This window comes from Oncorhynchus nerka, linkage group LG1 (genome assembly GCF_034236695.1).
Source record: "Oncorhynchus nerka isolate Pitt River linkage group LG1, Oner_Uvic_2.0, whole genome shotgun sequence".
Classification (NCBI taxonomy): domain Eukaryota; kingdom Metazoa; phylum Chordata; class Actinopteri; order Salmoniformes; family Salmonidae; genus Oncorhynchus; species Oncorhynchus nerka.
The window spans coordinates 3,409,971-3,430,874 of NC_088396.1; positions in this window are offsets into that span (position 1 = coordinate 3,409,971).

Sequence of the window (20,904 nt, forward strand, 5' to 3'; positions counted from 1 at the left end):
GTGAATCCTTAAAGAGATGGGTGGAGCTAAGGCTTAAGAGGGTGTGAAGGATGCTGAATGGGTGTAGACAAAGTAGAGCTTTCCAGTAGGTGTACCAAAACATTCAGTGGGGGTTACAAGTTTTTCAACTTTCAATGCATAATTGCCTTCCCTTTGTTCCTCAACTGCAGTGTAAGATATACCATTGTCTATCTTTGAGTTTCTTCTTTTATCAAATGTAAAAACACTATTTAAAATCTTACTACATCGAACCTAATTCAGGTGGTAGGTCAGAAATATATGTGTGTGTGTGTGTATGTTATTTTCCTCAATTAAGATCCTTCGTAAGTATGTGTATTGTGGTTTTGATTATTTATTTGGCCATATATCATTGGATGTTTGCAAGCAACATAATGTTGTTTGTGTTAAGGTACTGTATGTGTGTAAGATATTGAATGGATCTTCACTCCAACCCACTCTTCACCCTGTGGCATAATAAAAAGCCTGGTGTTGCAGAAGCTATAAGCTATCCAGAAAAGAGAGAGAAAGAGAGAGAAAAAGCCAGTACCTACTTACATGCACTAATTATCAGCTATCTGTCGAAAGGTAAAGCCATAAGGTTACTGCTTGACTTGATGGTTGTTGATTGGTAATGCAGAGAATACACGGCCGCAGTACATTCAAGCCAGCAAGCTTGTGTAAGATAAACAGTGCAAGATCCAATAGAACTCAATTACACTCCAAATCAAATCAAATCAAATTTTATTTGTCACATACACATGGTTAGCAGATGTTAATGCGAGTGTAGCGAAATGCTTGTGCTTCTAGTTCCGACAATGCAGTGATAACCAACAAGTAATCTAACTAACAATTCTAAAACTACTGTCTTATACACAGTGTAAGGGGATAAAGAATATGTACATAAGGATATATGAGTGAGTGATGGTACAGAGCAGCATACAGTAGATGGTATCGAGTACAGTATATACATATGAGATGAGTATGTAGACAAAGTAAACAAAGTGGCATAGTTAAAGTGGCTAGTGATACATGTATTAAGTAACATTATATAAGGTAGCATTGTTTAAAGTGGCTAGTGATCCCGGAATTGGAATTAGAAAAAACGTGAAGAATTGAAATTTTCAATTGATTTTTTAAAACTTGTTATTTTATTGCTCACGTATCACATTATAATCACAGGAGTTAAGTCTCAGAGCTGTAATGTAGGTTCAGTACTGTAAATGTTCCACTGGTTTTGTAAACACACAGTGAGAGGCAGCCCTGAGTGTGTATTAGCATATGTCTGGTGGCACGCTGCCAGCCAGGGAGAAATGCTAGCTAGCTACAATATCTCATGCATACTCTCAGGGCTTTCAGGGCTATATTTACTAACCATGTGCACCAGGTGTCAAATCTGTTTGCCCCTGTATTTTTCACCCCCCCCCCAAAAAAGAAGACTAACAAATGCAAAAAAATATTAAATGAATATCTTTCTCTTAAACTTTATTGTACCTTTTCATTCTGTCTGCAATGTTTATTTCACTTTAATATAAGCAGGTGCAAAATGGTGAACGCTTTATGCAATCCTTTAGTAAATATTTCTGCTCATTTCCCTTACTGTCGATGTAGCTTACATTATTGTCTACAGTTTCCCTTAAAATGAGCGTTAACATGACCGTCAATAACTACTAACTTTATTAAATCATCATTCATTTAAGAACTTTAATTCATTCATTAACAGGGCTTATTTTTCTAACCTTTCCAGAAGTCATATGTTGTCATTAGTCCCTCTTCGTTCGTGTTGGACAGTGTAGTTTTACATTTTCCACCTATTCAGACCAGGAAAAACTTGTGCCAACTTTCCTCAGGTCCTTATGCATAGACAATAATTCTACTTACTGTGCAATCAGCCTCTCTGCTTCTCTAGCGAGCGGCCTCCTCACGTCTCCTGCAATCACAGGCCGCCTCTGTTAACCTGCACTTCCACCTAAACGGGCCTGAGTCATTTGAGGGAAATTAAGAAATATAATGGAGGAGAATAGGGTTTGTTCCAATCCTTATACAGTAGGACAGTGGTCACCAACCTTTTCTGAGTCAAGATCACTTTCTGAGTCAAAATGTCAAAATGCAAGCAGAAACATTAACCAGTTAAAAACAGTTCTGGAGCTGTGCTTGAATTACCCTGTCAATATTGTTCTTCTCAGACCAATTTGAAATTGAATATTTTTTAAATTACGTACTGTGCATTCGGAAAGTATTCAGACCCCTTGACTTTCCACATTTTGTTACATTACAGCCTTATTCTAAAGAAATAATTTATTTCTCATCAATCTACACACAATACCCCATAATGACAAAGCAAGAACTGGTTTTTAGACATTTGTGCCAAAAAAATGTAATAAAAAAATAAAAAACACATTTACAAAAGCATTCAGATCTGTCCCTCGACACAATGCTGTCTCGGAGCTCTACAGACAATTCCTTCGACCCCTTGGCTTGGTTTTTGCTCTGCCATGCACTGTCAACTGTTGGACCTTGTATAGACAGGTATGCACCTTTCCAAATCATGTCCAAACAATTGAATTTACCAAAGGTGGACACCAATCAAGTTGTAGAAACATCTCAAGGATGATCAACAGAAACAGGATGCACCTGAGCTCAAGTTCGAGTCTCATAGCAAAGGTTCTGAATACTTATGTAAATAAGGTATTTCTGTTGTTTATTTGTAATAAATGTGCAAACTTTTCTTAAAACCTGGTTTCGCTTTGTCATTATGGGGTATAGTGTGTAGATTATTGAGGACAACAATGAATGTAATCCATTTTAGAATAAGGCTGTAACGTAACAAAACGTGGATAAAGTCAAGGGGTCTGAATACTTTCTGAATGCACTCTACATGATTGCACTGGTAATGTATAATTTGTTGTATTACTTGTGAGGCACAGCTAATTGATTATAATAGACTCGACTGATGGTCTACATCTGATGGTCAATCTGAGTGGAGGGAGGGAGCACTGGGAGGGAGTCTGAGGGGAGGGAGGGAGACTGCCTCCCACCCGACATCCTTTGACCTCCCTTCCCTCTGTTGAGAAAAATAGACACGGTATTTCAGCTGATGGTAAAACTCGAGTCGCACTACATCATTTCATCCTCATCCATCAATTCATGTTGTTACTCCTATGACCAGAGAAAGTTCAATCTTCCTCGATAATAAAAAAGACACAAGCAACTAATAATAACAACACAAGCTTATCGGAACACTTTGCTATACTCATTCATTGCAGCTGCAGTGCTGGTGGTGGTGTGTGGAACGGTGTAGCATCAGAGGAGGCAGGGGAGGACTATCCTCCTCAGGGAATTTCATTAAAACAATATATATATTATTTTTATATGAAATTATCCTAAATATTTTCACATGATCAAATAATTGAAAAAACACTGTTTTACAATGAAGGTCTACAGTAGCCTCAGCAGGACTCTGTAGGTTAGCACCATGATGTAGCCGGAGGACAGCTAGCTTCTGTCCTCCTCTGGGTACGTTGACTTCAATATAAAACCTAGGAGTCTTATGGTTCTCACCCCCTTCCATGGACTTTCACAATGATTATGACATCTTCCGGAGTATGTCCTCCAACCTATCAGAGCTCTTGCAGCATGAATTGACATGTTGTCCACCCAATCAAAGGATCAGAGATTTAATCTAGTACTGAAAGCATAAGCATAAGATACAGCTAGCTAGCTAGCACTGCAGTGCCTAAAATATGGTGAGTAGTCGACTCAAAGAGAGAGTAATAGTTGAGCACTTTTGAAAAATTAATTTCTTCAAAAAATTAAGGAGAAGCATTATTTGGTTTTTAAAACAATACAGCCATAACCATTTACTTAAAAATATGTAATACTTAATACTTGTTGACATATCAATTACTAATATCAATTACAAGCAATATAGACAGCATACATGGTTAATATTTGCCATTTACCTCTGCTAGATCACATTTATCAATAAAAGCTCAATAAAAGTGTGTTTTGTTCTTGGTAAAATGGGATTTTTGTAAACAAAACTCAATTATAATCAAGGCATGGGTGGAATAAATCATGTTTATCGTTAACAAATATAAATGAAACAAGGTCACAATTGATGTTTACTGCTTTCAACTGAACAAATTGGAAGGACAAATTTGACATACAGTATATTACTTTATAGAAATGATAAATGCGCCCGATTGAACACAAATTAAATCCGGTCTACACACCGTATGAGGGAAAGAGTTTTACTGTGTGTGTGTGTGTTGCAAATGTATTTCTTGCACTTGATGCATATGTGTACTGTGTCTTCCTGTCCTTGGGTCCACACACATCACAAGCGCTTCTGCAATCTAGAATGATTAAAACACCTAGTTCAGGAATTTGACTAACATCTCACTCACTCACATATGTAGTTACAGCAGGCCAAGGTAGGAGAGCCAAACACACACACATGCAACAACATCACTCACACTTACTTCCAGTATTGGAATTGTTGCTTCTGTGGGTCGGGAGGATGGGGCACCAGAATCCTCCTCCTGAATCCTCCTCACGATGGCTGCAGAAGCTGCGGTCCTTGGGACATGTTGCCTCCTCTGGATTGGAGGTCGTAACAATGCCTTGCCCAGCTCCTCGAGAAAGAGCCGTCTCCTCTGTAGCTTCCCTCTGTTCCAATCTGGGTTCAACGCCATCCAGATGACAAACTCGTTGTACGCCAAGATGTCCAATATGTTGAAGAATATCACAAGTGGCCAGCGTAGGCTTCTTTTTTTGCAGCGTTAGCCTGTCACCAGCTTGTCTAAATTGTCCACCCCTCCATTTGTTGCATTGTTGCATCCATTTTGATTTCTGTTTGTTTTATGTTCCTGGCCACAGATTCTCATATCCCTATGCAGCGTACTCATGAGTACCACATTTTTGCCTTTCTTGGCACGTAGGACACTAGGGACGTGTTGGCCTATGAACACAAACTTGATATGTTTGTTCCGTGTATTCAACAGCTGAGGTGGGAGCTCTGGCTTGTTTTTTTTTGTAGTGTTCCAACCATCATCAACTTCCTCTTGAGGAGCTCCTGTCCCAGCTTGTGCGAACTAAAAGCTGGGACAGGAGTCCCTGTGTCCCATCCAGGACAATCCACATCCCTTGGTTCTTCTCAGGGGCTCCTCCATCTGACTTCCCCGTGTACACTTGAAAATTCCACGCATATGATGAAGCAGCATCACAGGCAGCCCAGATCTTGATTCCATATTTTGCGGGTTTAGTTGATATGTACTGCCTCTTTAAGGAATACCTAGGATAGGATAAAGTAATCCTTCTCACCCCCCTTAAAAGATTTAGATGCACTATTGTAAAGTGGCTGCTCCACTGGATGTCATAAGGTGAATGCACCAATTTGTAAGTCGCTCTGGATAAGAGCGTCTGCTAAATGACTTAAATGTAAATGTAAATGTGAAGGGGCATAAACTGCTCATCAACAGTAATGTTGGGCCCAGAGTTGTAAAACAGGGGAAGGCGGTCCACACACTTGTCCCACACTGACCTGATTGCAGCTAGCTTGTCTCTCTGCCGCCGAGCTGGTCTGGTGTCTTGTTTATCGAAGCGGATTATCCTAGAAATGATCTGGAATTTTTTCAGAGACATTGTTGCACGGAAAAGTTCTCTGGCAGTTTTTCCATCCCGCAGGGTTTCTGTGTTTCTCCATTGGATTTGAAAACACCAGCAACGATAAGAACCCCAAAGTATGCATGTAAATGAGTTTGGTCTCCTTCCATCTCCTTCCATCTCTCTCCAAAAACACATCCTCCCTCTAAATTAGTGCAGTCCAGAGTGATTTTCTGGATGGTGTCTCTAATGAACAGTTCAAAAGAAGACTTTATGTCCTGCACGAGTAACCACCATCCACGTTGGCCCTGGTTGCATCCTTATCACATTGGCAGCCATGCGGGGGTGGCTCATTTCTTGAGCAGGAAGACCATTGAATTAAAAAAAATATTTTTACATCCATATTTCTCCTCCTGCAGGCTGCTGATGAGCTGGTTGCTGATGGGCTGGTCCTGGGGCTGGCAGAGGGTCAAACTCAACCCTCTTCTTCTTTGACAGAGACGTGATCCTCATATTCTGAAAATTCCTTCCACACTATCTTCTCTCTCTGCAGAAATGATTTCTTAGGCCCTCTGAGCAGAGATTATTTTTTATTCTTAGGCCCTCTGAGCCACACATGCAAAGTCATTGTTACGGATACAGTTATCCTGTGTGTGTGTGTATCCTGTGTGTGTGTTTCTTTTCTCTCCTTCTCCCCTCACAGGTGAAAACCATCACTCCCCAATCAGTCAACAATCAATCATCAATCAGAAGACACACCTCCTCCTACTTCCTATCCTATCACAGTTCCTTCCCCATGGTTTAAAAACCCCATCATTTGTTTGTTCTAGAGCTCAATCTCGAGCTCAATCTCTCTGTAAATGCCATATCTGTAGGTCTCTGTGTTTCACTCTCGCTTTGTGTCTTAACCTCTCTTTTGTTTAAGCACCTCATAGCACTTTGTCATCACCTGTGAGTATTGTTTTGGTTATGGTGTTTGTTTGTTGCTGGTGGGAAAAGGGGAAACCAAGACAAGTCGCCCATGGGCATACACTACCCGTAGGTGAACTTTGTTAAATACACTAGTTAGAACTGGGCGGACCACCCACTGTATTTTTGGTTAGTTAGTTAGCTGTTGTTAAAGTAGGCTAGTCTAGCTTAGGGGTGTTTTTGAATACTTATTGTTTATTTTCTTGGGTCCAGCTCAGCCCCTTTTCCTGCTTCCCCCATTAACGTGTGTTTATAAATAAACCTAGAGTTTGACGGTAGATTTCTGTTGTCGTGGTTATTTCGTGCACACTTTTACTTTGTCACAATAATAATTTGCATGAGTTATGTTACGGGTCTCATTACCATCCCCCCTAGACTGTCGGGCCAAAAGGGATTCGTAACATAAGTGGGGCCTCATCCGGGATCTGTCATAACTGACACCCATGCCGCTCATGTAGATTGTTGTAGTGGTATAGTTCAGTGTTGAGCGTCATAGCTGAAGTAGCATTAGTGTTTGCTATTTTCTTTGGCACTTGTGAAGTAGTGTAAAATGACTACTTTTGATTTGAAATCCTTTTTGGATAACCCTTCGTGGGAGGTTTTTGACAAATGTCGTAGAGTTGATTTAATGACCTTGGCTGACCATTATTCAGTATCGATTCCGCAGAGTTTAGTTAAGGCGGAGGTTAAACGGCTAGTATTAAATGTATTGTTGGAAGAGCAGGTGCTTGTGTTACCGCTGCCTGAGCCTACTACCCCTGTAGGGGATGTTGCTGCTCCTGTAAGCCCATTGGTGTCTGATAATGAGGGCGAGGCTAAAACACCAGCCACATTGTCCCGTTTTGATCCACTCTCCCCACTGTCAAATGGTGATGCCAGGAGGGATGTCCGTTTAGCACAGTTCCAACTGGAGGTGGAAGAGAGAGCCCAAATTAGGCAAGAGACTCTCCAGTTGGAGATGAGTAAAATAGAGGCAGAAAAAGAACGAGAACAACGGCATTTGGAGATGTGTAAAATTGAGGCAGACAGAGAACAAAGGCAGTTGGAGTTCAAAATGCGCCAGATGGAACTGGAGGCAGAGACAGCGAGGCTAGCCTCCGGTCCTACTGTGCCTGTTTGTGAGCCGTCCTCACCTGCTGTGTCAAACACGTTTGACATTAGTAGGCAGATTGCCTTAGTACCTTTGTTCAGAGAGTCAGAGGTTGACTCCTATTTTTGTGTATTTGAGCGTATAGCCGTAGCATTGAAATGGCCTGAAGAGGTATGGTGCCTATTACTTCAGTGTAAATTAACTGGTAAAGCCCAAGAGGTTTTGTCAGCGTTACCTCTGGAGGACAGTTTGAATTACGAAGTGGTCAAAGCTACTGTTCTTCGTGCCTATGAGCTTGTGCCTGAGGCATACCGACAGAGATTTAGGTCTCATAGAAAGTCTTCTAGTAAGACTTATGTGGAATTTGCTAGAGACAAGGGAAATCTGTTTGATAAATGGCATGCTGCTAGTAAGGTAACTGATTTCAACTCTCTCCGGGAGTTAATCTTGTTGGAAGAGTTTAAAAATTGCTTACCCGAACGCATTGTAGTTTACCTAAACGAACAGAAAGTATCCTCCCTGGCAGAAGCGTCTGTGTTGGCAGACGAGTTTGTGTTGAAGCACAAGAGTGTGTTTTCGGCTCAAACTGAGAGTAGAGCCACTGAGTTTCCTACCTTTAGCCCTAGTCGGCCAGCAGTAGTATATCAAGCACGCCAGAAGAATGAGCGTCCCTGTTTCTATTGTCATAAAGTAGGACATATGATTAATGATTGCTTCCTGCTTAAACGCAAACAAGGGATGCCTCTTCGTGCCAAGCCACCAACAGGTGTTGCTCTAATTAAATGCGGTTGTGAGGTCTGCAACAAAACAGGTGCCTCAGGGTAACTGTAGTTTGAAAGTCTCAATCCCCGACCGCAGTTATGAACCATTCATTTTCGAGGGGTTTGTGTCCCTAACGAATGAGGAAGCGTCTCAGCGACCGGTTAAAATCCTTAGAGATACTGGTGCGGCGCAGTCGTTTATATTGTCTGATGTGTTGCCCTTGTCTGACGATACATATTGTGGTTCCAGTGTGTTAGTGCAGGGTATTGAAATGGGTTTTGTCCCAGTGCCATTGCACTTTGTGAAAGTACACTCTGAGTTAATCAGTGGAATATTCAGAGTGGGGGTACGCCCTATGTTGCCAGTGAAAGGTGTGACCTTTATAATGGGTAACGATATTGCCGGAGGAAAGGTAGTACCCGTATTGGAAGTATTGGATAAAAGTGACCACTCTCTCTCTAATGAGCTGGCACAGAGTTATCCACATGTGTTCCCCGCTTGTGCTGTCACTCGTGCTCAGGCACGACAAGAGGGTGACGTGATAGATTTGTCAAACACTGTTCTGTTCAAAGAGGTTGATCAAGAAGATGGATTGTGTGATACCTCTGAGAAGCTGATCACCTCTGACAAACAGCCCAGGAAAGAATCAAAGAACGTTGAACTTATTGCTGATGCAATACAGTTACCAGTCACTCGTGAGCAGCTGATTGCTAACCAAAAGTTGACAACAAGCTTGCTAAATGTTTTTCTAGTGTTGTCTCATTGGAAGATGTGAAGAAGAAGAACGTGGCTTACTTCATTGATGGTAATCTCCTCATGCGTAAATGGAAATCCCATGTTGACGCGGATGGAGATTGGAATGCTGTTTACCAAATAGTGATTCCTACAGCCTTTCGACAAAATGTGTTATCCCTTGCTCATGATCACCAGTGGTCTGGTCATTTAGGAATCACAAAAACTTATGATCGGATCCTTCAACATTTCTTTTGGCCGGGTTTAAAACAAGATGTGGCTCAGTTCTGTCGGACATGCCACACCTGTCAGATAACAGGAAAACCAAATCAGGTTATTCCTCCCGCTCCTCTTTGTCCCATACCTGTCATAGGTGAACCATTCGAGCATGTGGTGGTTGATTGTGTCGGACCGTTACCGAAGACAAAATCGGGTAACCAGTTTTTGTTAACGATAATGTGTATGGCTACAAGATACCCCGAGGCCATTCCTCTGAGAAGGATTACAGCCCCGGTAGTGAGTAAAGCCTTAATAAAATTCTTCACGACATTGGGGTTACCTAGGGTGGTACAAAGCGATCAAGGAACCAATTTCCTATCCAAGCTCTTCAGGCAGGTGTTAAAATCCTTGTCAATTATGCACCGTGTGTCAAGCGCCTATCACCCAGAGTCTCAGGGTGCACTTGAAAGATGGCATCAGACACTGAAGTCTATGCTACGTAAATATTGTTTGGAATCTGAGAAAGATTGGGATGAGGGAGTTCCTCTAGTTTTGTTTGCTGCTCGTGAAACTGTGCAGGAGTCCCTAGGTTTCAGCCCGGCTGAACTGGTGTTTGGTCACACAGTGAGAGGACCAATGAAAGTCCTTAAAGAACAGTTCTTGTCCCAAGAGTTGTGTACCAGAGATGAGAATGTGTTGGACTACGTTAGTCGCTTTCGTGAGCGCCTACACCAAGCTTGTGCTCTCGCAAAGGAAGCTCTGTCTTCCTCACAGAGGAGCATGAAAAGACACTATGATAAAGAGGCTGTTTCTCGTCCACTACAGCCAGGTGACCAAGTACTGGTGTTTTTACCTGTTCCAGGATCTTCACTGTCAGCTCGTTTCTCGGGTCCTTATTTAATTGAAAAGAAAATAAGTGAAACTGACTATGTGCTTCAAACTCCTGATAGACAACGCCAATCTCGTGTGTGTCACATTAACATGTTGAAAGCTTACCACACCCGACCCATCACACAGTTAGAGAGTTCAAAAACAGAGGAAGGTACTGCTGTCTCCTCTGCTACTACTGCTATGATAGTGGACTGTCATATTGATGATGTTGATGGCTTGGAGTTGCGCAATACTCAGCAGCAGTGTGTTAGATTGCCCAACTCAGAAATGCTGCTGTCTATCCAATCCGGTCTGGTTCATTTAACGGATGGACAGGCCAATGATATTGTGAGGCTACTACACAGTTTTCCATGTCTCTTTAATGACGTTCCTACTCGCACAAATGTGTTGGAACATGACATTAATGTTGGAAATGCTACACCTGTCAAGCAACACCCATATCGTATCAACGCTTCCAAGAGGAAGATAATGAGGGATGAGGTGAGATATTTGTTTGAGAATGACCTGGCTAAGCCAAGTTCAAGCCCTTGGAGTTCTCCTTGCATTTTGGTTCCTAAACCTGATGGTACGTCCAGGTTATGTACGGATTATCGAAAGGTAAATTCTGTCACAATGCCAGATTCGTTCCCGTTACCCCGACTGGACGACTGTATCGACACTATTGGTGCTGCTAAGTATGTAACCAAGTTAGACCTCTTAAAAGGTTACTGGCAGGTTCCGTTAACTTCACGTGCTTCTGAGATTTCTGCCTTTGTGACCCCAGACAACTTCCTACAGTACTCAGTCATGGCTTTTGGGATGCGAAATGCACCAGCCACCTTCCAACGACTGGTTAACTCCGTATTAGCTGGCGTTCCTAATTGTAGTGCATACCTTGATGACCTAGTGGTTTATTCGTCTGAGTGGACAGATCATGTTGACTCGCTAATGGTAGTATGTGAACGGTTGGCAGCTGCTTCTCTAACCCTGAACTTGGCAAAGTGCGAGTTTGGGAAGGCTACTGTTACCTATCTCGGTAAAGAGGTTGGCCATGGACAGGTGCGCCCTGTTGGTGCCAAGGTCTTGGCTATAACTGCATTCCCTGCACCTACCACCAGACGAGAGCTACGCCGCTTTTTAGGGATGGTTGGCTACTACCGTAGCTTCTGTAAAAATTTCTCTGCGGTAGTTGCTCCATTGACCGATTTGCTTAGTCCGGCTAGATCATTTGTGTGGTCCCCTGATTGTAAGAGAGCTTTTGAATCAGCGAAAGCACTCTTATGTAGTACACCTGTACTTGCTGCTCCAGATTTTGAACAACCGTTCAAACTTGAGGTAGATGCTAGTGCCAGAGGTGCTGGTGCTGTTCTACTGCAGCAGGACAAGAGTGGAGTGGATCATCCCGTTTGTTATTTTTCACATAAATTTAATAAATGTCAAACAAACTATGTGACAATAGAACAAGAAGCTCTTGCTTTGTTGTTGGCTCTGCAATACTTTGAAGTATATATTGGTTCCAGTGCCCTACCCGTGATTGTATATACTGACCATAACCCCTTAGTTTTTCTCCACCGAATGTACAACCAGAACCAGCGCCTTATGCGTTGGGCGCTGATTGTACAAAATTATAATTTGGAGATCCGCCACAAAAAGGGTTCTGATAATGTGTTGGCAGATGCTTTGTCTCGTGTGTGAAAATGATTTCTGTATGTTTTGCAAGGTTGTTGCTTTGTTGTGAGTATTCATTGAAATACTGTAGTCGCAACCCCTAGGGTTGCTCTTTTAAGGGTGGGAGTGTTACGGATACAGTTATCCTGTGTGTGTGTGTATCCTGTGTGTGTGTTTCTTTTCTCTCCTTCTCCCCTCACAGGTGAAAACCATCACTCCCCAATCAGTCAACAATCAATCATCAATCAGAAGACACACCTCCTCCTACTTCCTATCCTATCACAGTTCCTTCCCCATGGTTTAAAAACCCCATCATTTGTTTGTTCTAGAGCTCAATCTCGAGCTCAATCTCTCTGTAAATGCCATGTCTGTAGGTCTCTGTGTTTCACTCTCGCTTTGTGTCTTAACCTCTCTTTTGTTTAAGCACCTCATAGCACTTTGTCATCACCTGTGAGTATTGTTTTGGTTATGGTGTTTGTTTGTTGCTGGTGGGAAAAGGGGAAACCAAGACAAGTCGCCCATGGGCATACACTACCCGTAGGTGAACTTTGTTAAATACACTAGTTAGAACTGGGCGGACCACCCACTGTATTTTTGGTTAGTTAGTTAGCTGTTGTTAAAGTAGGCTAGTCTAGCTTAGGGGTGTTTTTGAATACTTATTGTTTATTTTCTTGGGTCCAGCTCAGCCCCTTTTCCTGCTTCCCCCATTACCGTGTGTTTATAAATAAACCTAGAGTTTGACGGTAGATTTCTGTTGTCGTGGTTATTTCGTGCACACTTTTACTTTGTCACAATAATAATTTGCATGAGTTATGTTACGGGTCCCATTACCATCCCCCCTAGACTGTCGGGCCAAAAGGGATTCGTAACAGTCATTTATTTGCTGTGTCCCTTCCCCAATTTGCACCTGGCTGGGGTAGAGTGTGGGAAAATACTGCATTGTTTACAATGTATCGAAATAATGTATTGTGATAACATTGTGCAGGTTCCCACAGTACATTGTGTATTTCACACACTACAAAGGGTAAAGAGTAGGAGAAAAGCAGGAGACAGGCAGACAGGCAGGGAGTACAGTGGACCCGAACACCACATATATAATATAAATGTGTAGGGGGGTGCACAGTGTGCACTCATTTAAATGTGTTCTTTTACATGCTCTTCACAGAAAATGAGCCAAGGCCAATGTCTCAGGTAGAAAAAATTATGAATGGTATAATTTTTCTTTTAGTAAACATTGAAAATGGGTCCCACAGACCCGAACACCACATAAGGGTTAAACTTCTTGAATTCAACCATTACTGGGTTCAAATACACATTTAGATTTGTGAACAGCCATCCACAACAACCACAATCTGTAAGGTGCAAATAGCTAAATGAGAGAGCAGCAGTGTGATTCACATCAATGCTCTATGTAGATATCAATAATAAGTGATATCCGTATCGACGTAGACTACACCACTGCACTCATACTTACCTCCAAGCGTTTATTCAAGTTGGATAATCTTTGGATGCCAAAAGCAGTCGCACCATTGGAAGACATAGCTTGAACTGTAGCCAACAAAAGCACATTCCTGCTCTTCTCCCGCAATCCATCAAACTCATTTGGTGTGTCATCAAAGTGGTCTCTGACTTGTGGTCAAACTTGCTCAGGTGGAACAAACTTGAACTTGTGCCTTTTTTCAATACTGATTTGAATTTTATTGAGAAAACAGAGAAGTGTCAAAGATGTGTTTCCGCAAACTACCTTTCCCAAATTTTTAAGTATACTTGAAGTAATCATCTAGTTTTTCAAAAGTATCTGTAATCTGATTACCATATTTTTGATGGTAACGTAACTGATTACATTTAGCGTTTTTTTGTAATCCCTTACATGTAATGGATTAATCCGTTACTCCCCAAGACTAATGTGTTACTTCTTTGTGCTATGTTTACTATGAATGACGTGACAATGATTTAGGCTGTGTGTAGTTAGCAGTCATGATATGAAGGTGGAGAGAGGGGAGGGGGGGGGGGTTGAAAGCAACCAGGTCTCTTTCCCACACCCTGCTGTAAATCTCTAGAGGGGAAAATTTCTCTCTTTACCCTCCAGTATTGGCTAAGGGAATGTATTTCGTCTCCAGAGACATTTTCCCACCCAAAACTCTAACATCCAAAAAGTGAATAATGGAACAATATTTGAAACGTAACGATGTGAGAAATGGTCAGTGTCATGTTTTTCATTTTGTGATGTTATTACAAACTGTATGGACCAAATACTGTAACTTGGAAATGAAACCCCCTTTACCTGTCACGTTTTCATCCAATATGTCAGCCATAGGATATCATACATTAAAGTATTTTTTGTTAACCTCTTCAGTCGACCCTCTACTTTTTTGAACATTCTGTTAAAAATCGCGCAACATTTCAGCGCCCTGCTACTCATGCCAGGAATATAGTATATGCATTTGCTTAGTCTGTGTGGATAGAAAACACTCAGACGTTTAAAAAACTGGTTAACCTTTCAGGGCCACATGATCCCCTTTGGGATCACCCCCCACTCCCCCTGAGCTGTAATGTGGCGCAGGGAACGCAAGAAATAATCCTAAAAATATTTAACCTCCACAGAATCGCTTGAAAAATGGCTCAAATGAAAGATAAAGAAGTTATTTATCTACCCAGCAAGTCAGATTTCTAAAATGTTTTACGGCGAAAACATAGCACATATTTATGTCCAACCACCACTGCATACATACCTCATTAGCTTAGCCAAGTAGGAAAAAATATGCAATCAACAAACGCAGGATTAAAAGAAAAATCATTTCACTAACCTTTTGAAATCTTCATCAGATGACAGTAATATAACATGTTACACAGTACATTCATTTTTTTTCAATAATATGCAATATATATCCATAAATCTCTGTTTACAATTATACATCGTTCAAAAAATGCTACTGCAATGTCAGGAGAAATAAATAGCTCCGGCAGATAACGTCAGCTAACAAGGAATACACATCATAAACTTTGACTAAATATGCATGTTTTACATATGTATGGCAAGATAAACTTCTTCTGAATGCAATTGCTATGTTACAATTATTTTTAACGTTACATTTGACGTTCACTAGGCTATAATAGAGAGTCGGCGCTCTCATTTAGCATACTGACTCCTCTATCATGGAGTCGACAGAAACCCAAAATGAAGACGTAAATATTCCCTTACCATGGCTGTTCTTGCTTCAGAAGACCTGGAAGGGTTAATACTCACCAAGTTAGCGTTCAGTTTTCAAGTCTGTGTCTTTCCGTTCTCAAACTAGACACTTTTCGGTCGAAATGTATGCAAATTTCAAGTGGATGCGCACCAAAACGTAGAAAGTATACATTATATTTCGAGTAAACTTGTCAAACTATGTTTATAATTAAGCCTTAGCATGTTATAAAGGTCTACAGCAATCGTGAGGGCGAACAGATAAGCACACGTTGTTCAGTCCGTCCTGAGAGAAAGAGAGAAATTTCCCAGCTCCCATTGGTGAAACTTTTTTTTTTTTTGCGTCACCGGGACGTTTGGGCACGCTGAATGTCTCGTGAGCGCGCGATTCTCACAGTTACACGCCTCATCGAAAGCAGGCTTCACGCTGAAGACGTAGAAACTGTTTCCATGGTTATAGCTGTTTGGGAAGTGTGTATACGATGACGTCAAAGTGATGGCAACTTTTCCCATTACAAGAGAGACTTTGGGAGAATGCATGCCCTGAGACTTCTGCTTTACATAGAGACAAAATTTAAACGGTTTTATAAGCTTTAGAGTGTTTCCTATTCGATAATAATTTTTATATGCATATATTAGCAACTTTTGACAAAAATTTATCATGGTTTATATGGGTGCCGAATTCCTCCAGAAGGGGCAGTATTCAGGCCTAGCCCTAAGAGCTGCTGTGGCTTTACCAGAATGGCATTTACATCGAAAAGCACAGGAAAAACTGATCACTGAAAATGGGGAAAATATATCCATGCGCTACTTGAACCCATTGATAAACGTGAACCACAATTAATTGACTGAGGTTGCAGTACCTACAGCTTCCACAGGGTGTCTAGAGTCTTGTCATTTCCCTTCGAGTTTTTTCTTGGTCAAACACATACAGGACACCGTATCTAATCCGGTCTAGGACCGGATATTTTCGTTGAGTTTCTAGCCGGACATTTTTCCAGACGGACAGCTAATAATCTTTACATCGCCTCCTGATGAATTTTATCGCTTATTAACGTTTACTAATACCTAAAGTTGCATTACAAACGTATTTCGAAGTGTTTTGTGAAAGTTTATCGTCGACTTTTTGAATAAAAAAAAATGACGTTACGTTTTGAAACGATGTTTTTTTCGTTTATCACACAGTCTACATATAACGATATCTAGGCTTTATATGGACCGATTTAATCGAAATAAAGACCCAAATAGTGTTTATGGGGCAACAGGTTAAGATATGAATGTTATTTTTGGAGTCATAAGAGATAACTTCTAATCATATCCTTTGCACATTAACCTGTTGCTTCTACCCGGGACGCTTGCGTCCCAACTAGAGCTCTGGAAATGCAAATGCGCTACGCTAAATGCTAATAGTATTAGTTAAAACTCAAAAGTTCATTAAAATACACATGCAGGGTATCGAATTAAAGCTACCCTCGTTGTGAATCCAGGCAACAAGTCAGATTTTTAAAATGCTTTTCGGCGGTGTTGACAGTGCTGAATAACGACTTGATTGGCCAGCAGAAGGCCTGTAGGTGCACTTGATTTGCTCTCTGAGCCTGCCTGATAGGTAGAGTTCTACCTTCAGGCACATGAGTAAGACATTTAAACGTGTTAACCCTCGCAAGGCTGCAGGCCCAGACGGCATCCCCAGCCGCGCCCTCAGAGCATGCGCAGACCAGCTGGCCGGTGTGTTTACGGACATATTCAATCAATCCCTATACCAGTCTGCTGTTCCCACATGCTTCAAGAGGGCCTGTGCCAGTCTGCCAGACCTATACCAGTCTGCTGTTCCCACATGCTTCAAGAGGGCCACCATTGTTCCTGTTCCCAAGAAAGCTAAGGTAACTGAGCTAAACGACTACCGCCCCGTAGCACTCACTTCCGTCATCATGAAGTGCTTTGAGAGACTAGTCAAGGACCATATCACCTCCACCCTACCTGACACCCTAGACCCACTCCAATTTGCTTACCGCCCAAATAGGTCCACAGACGATGCAATCTCAACCACACTGCACACTGCCCTAACCCACCTGGACAAGAGGAATACCTATGTGAGAATGCTGTTCATCGACTACAGCTCGGCATTCAACACCATAGTACCCTCCAAGCTCGTCATCAAGCTCGAGACCCTGGGTCTCGACCCCGCCCTGTGCAACTGGGTACTGGACTTCCTGACGGGCCGCCCCCAGGTGGTGAGGGTAGGCAACAACATCTCCCCGTGTTGAGCTGATCCTCAACACGGGGGCCCCACAAGGGTGCGTTCTGAGCCCTCTCCTGTACTCCCTGTTCACCCACGACTGCGTGGCCACGCACGCCTCCAACTCAATCATCAAGTTTGCGGACGACACAACAGTGGTAGGCTTGATTACCAACAACGACGAGACGGCCTACAGGGAGGAGGTGAGGGCCCTCGGAGTGTGGTGTCAGGAAAATAACCTCACACTCAACGTCAACAAAACTAAGGAGATGATTGTGGACTTCAGGAAACAGCAGAGGGAACACCCCCCTATCCACATCGATGGAACAGTAGTGGAGAGGGTAGCAAGTTTTAAGTTCCTCGGCATACACATCACAGACAAACTGAATTGGTCCACTCACACTGACAGCGTCGTGAAGAAGGCGCAGCAGCGCCTCTTCAACCTCAGGAGGCTGAAGAAATTCGGCTTGTCACCAAAAGCACTCACAAACTTCTACAGATGCACAATCGAGAGCATCCTGGCGGGCTGTATCACCGCCTGGTACGGCAACTGCTCCGCCCTCAACCGTAAGGCTCTCCAGATGGTAGTGAGGTCTGCACAACGCATCACCGGGGGCAAACTACCTGCCCTCCAGGACACCTACACCACCCGATGTTACAGGAAGGCCATAAAGATCATCAAGGACATCAACCACCCGAACCACTGCCTGTTCACCCCGCTATCATCCAGAAGGCGAGGTCAGTACAGGTGCATCAAAGCTGGGACTGAGAGACTGAAAAACAGCTTCTATCTCAAGGCTATCAGACTGTTAAACAGCCACCATTGAGTGGCTGCTGCCAACACACTGTCATTGACACTGACCCAACTCCAGCCACTTTAATAATGGGAATTGATGGGAAATGATGTAAATATATCACTAGCCACTTTAAACAATGCTACCTTATATAATGTTACTTACCCTACATTATTCATCTCATATGCATACGTATATACTGTACTCTACATCATCGACTGCATCCTTATGTAATACATGTATCACTAGCCACTTTAACTATGCCACTTTGTTTACTTTGTCTACATACTCATCTCATATGTATATACTGTACTCGATACCATCTACTGTATGCTGCTCTGTACCATCACTCACTCATATATCCTTATGTACATATTCTTTATCCCCTTACACTGTGTATAAGACAGTAGTTTTAGAATTGTTAGTTAGATTACTTGTTGGTTATCACTGCATTTTCGGAACTAGAAGCACAAGCATTTCGCTACACTCGCATTAACATCTGCTAACCATGTGTATGTGACAAATAAAATTTGATTTGATTTGATTTGATTTGATGAAATGGTTCAAAATGGAAACACTTGCCTTCCCGGTGCTAAGGGTGCTGAATCAAGTGCACCTACCGCCAACAGCGTGAAACAAATACAAAAATTAGGAACACACATCTTAATTGTTGGGTTATTTACAGAAATGTTTGGTGATCGACTAGGAATGCCTTGGAGATCGATCAGTCGATCGCGAACAACCAGTTGGTGGCCACTGCAGTAGAGTAACAGCAATGGTAGTGCCGTAGCTCCATTGTTTCAGCCTTGCTAATCCCATTCACTAACTGCCAGCCCTCTCAGGTCAGGCCACGGATCCCCCAAATACAAAATAAAGACCGTCATGACAATCAGTAATATTTCATCTGATTAGGTTAACACTGATTGTAAGGTCTTCTATCCCATCTTTCTGTGACTACCTATGTGGCTGTGTAATATTCTGATTGAGTTACTATAATAAGCATATTCTAAACCTCTCCACACTCTCCCTGTCATCCTTTACATACATTCAATACATAAGCCCTAATAAAACATCCTGTATTTCACGTGAACACTCACATATTTGTAAATAATTACTATCACATGTGGAAAATAATAGGCAAAGGTCCCCTATTAAAATTCAGCAGCTCCAGGCGGTGTGGTAATCATGGGGGAGACAGAGAGAGAAGGAAAGAATGAGAGCAAGCGAGAGAGAGAGCGAGAGAGAGACAGCAGACAGAGAGGGGGGGGAGAAGGTGAGAATCTGAAAGTAAAGTGTACGATGATTTTCTTAGGGGGTTAAAAAAATGTTTTTCTCTTTCCCATATGTTTTTCGCTTTACTACTGAAAACTATTGTCCACTATGATTGTCTAAATGTGTTCTAGAAGTTTAATACATTCCCCATTAGATCATAGATGCCTCCTTGCAAAACTACAGTTTATTCCATATAGCTGCAGGCCCAATGTTGGCTTACTTAAAACACACATAGAGGACATCTCGTGATGGATGGTGCGTGTTATCTACCCATTAGTACAACAGCCCATTATGAATGTGTCCGTGTTAGCTCTAAAGACGATAAAGACCCTTACATCTAGCAGCCACTAAGTAGGAATTCAGTCACTGCCTGCATGTTTCTCTCCAATCACTTTCAAATGAGCTGTTCAGTACCCATAATAGGGTTATCAGCAGATGAAAATATGGATGTGCAACCACCCAATTTACTGTCACCAGGGAGAGACAGAAACTTGTGGTGATTTTCAAATGGTGTGTGTGTGTGTGTGTGTGTGTGTTGCATGCGTGTGTATATGGGTGTGTCATTTCCCCTGTTACTGTATCTAGCAGCTGTTAGCAGGATCCTGCATTAGCAGGGTTCAGGGTAAACATTGTAAACACCAGCCATTATTTGCTACATTAATAAGCAAATCAATTGGTTTGGAAAGCAAAATAAACTAACAAGACACCCAAGGACAAAGACTTAGGCATGTAGCATGTTTATGTGTCTGTTTTTCAATACAGTATGTGTCTCTCTGTGTGTGTGTGTGTGTGCGTGTGTGTGTGTGTGTGTGTGTCTGAGGGAAAGACAGACAGTTTGTGTGTTTGTTTTTGTTTTTGTTTGCATTTGTGTTTGTGTGTGTGACTTAAACATTTTGTACTAATCAGCCCAGTAGTTGTGCCAATGTTTTCCTGCACACTTTGTTCTTCACACTGATCTTGTCCCTGGCAGAACATAATTACAGTCTGTTAAAGCACCGGCGATGCAGGAAGGACAACACACAACCATGCCTCATTTCTACACTTCACAGGACATCACGGTGCTGAGAGAGAGAGAGAGAGAGAGGGAGAGAGAGAGAGAGACAGAGGGAGAGAAGAACTGCTAGAAGGAAATGCTAATTACTCTACCTCATCCTGGATGTCCATCAAATTCCTCTGATTAATGAATCAAACCCCGGCGAGTGAACTGCACCCCCCCCACACACACACACACACTCTCTCCCCACTCATCCAAGCATTATGTAAATGTGTTACACTTTTTATCATACGCTACACACATTATATGCAGACATAATAGCCTCTGCCAGAACAGGAAAACATTCCAATAAGAGGAAAGCAGCTACTCTCAGCAAGATGAATCAGACAAACTAGATAAGTGGAGTGTAGATACGCACATATACATGTGTCTGTGCACGCACGCACACACACACACACACACAAACACACACATAACCCCCTTCGTGATCACTCATGCGTATGCATT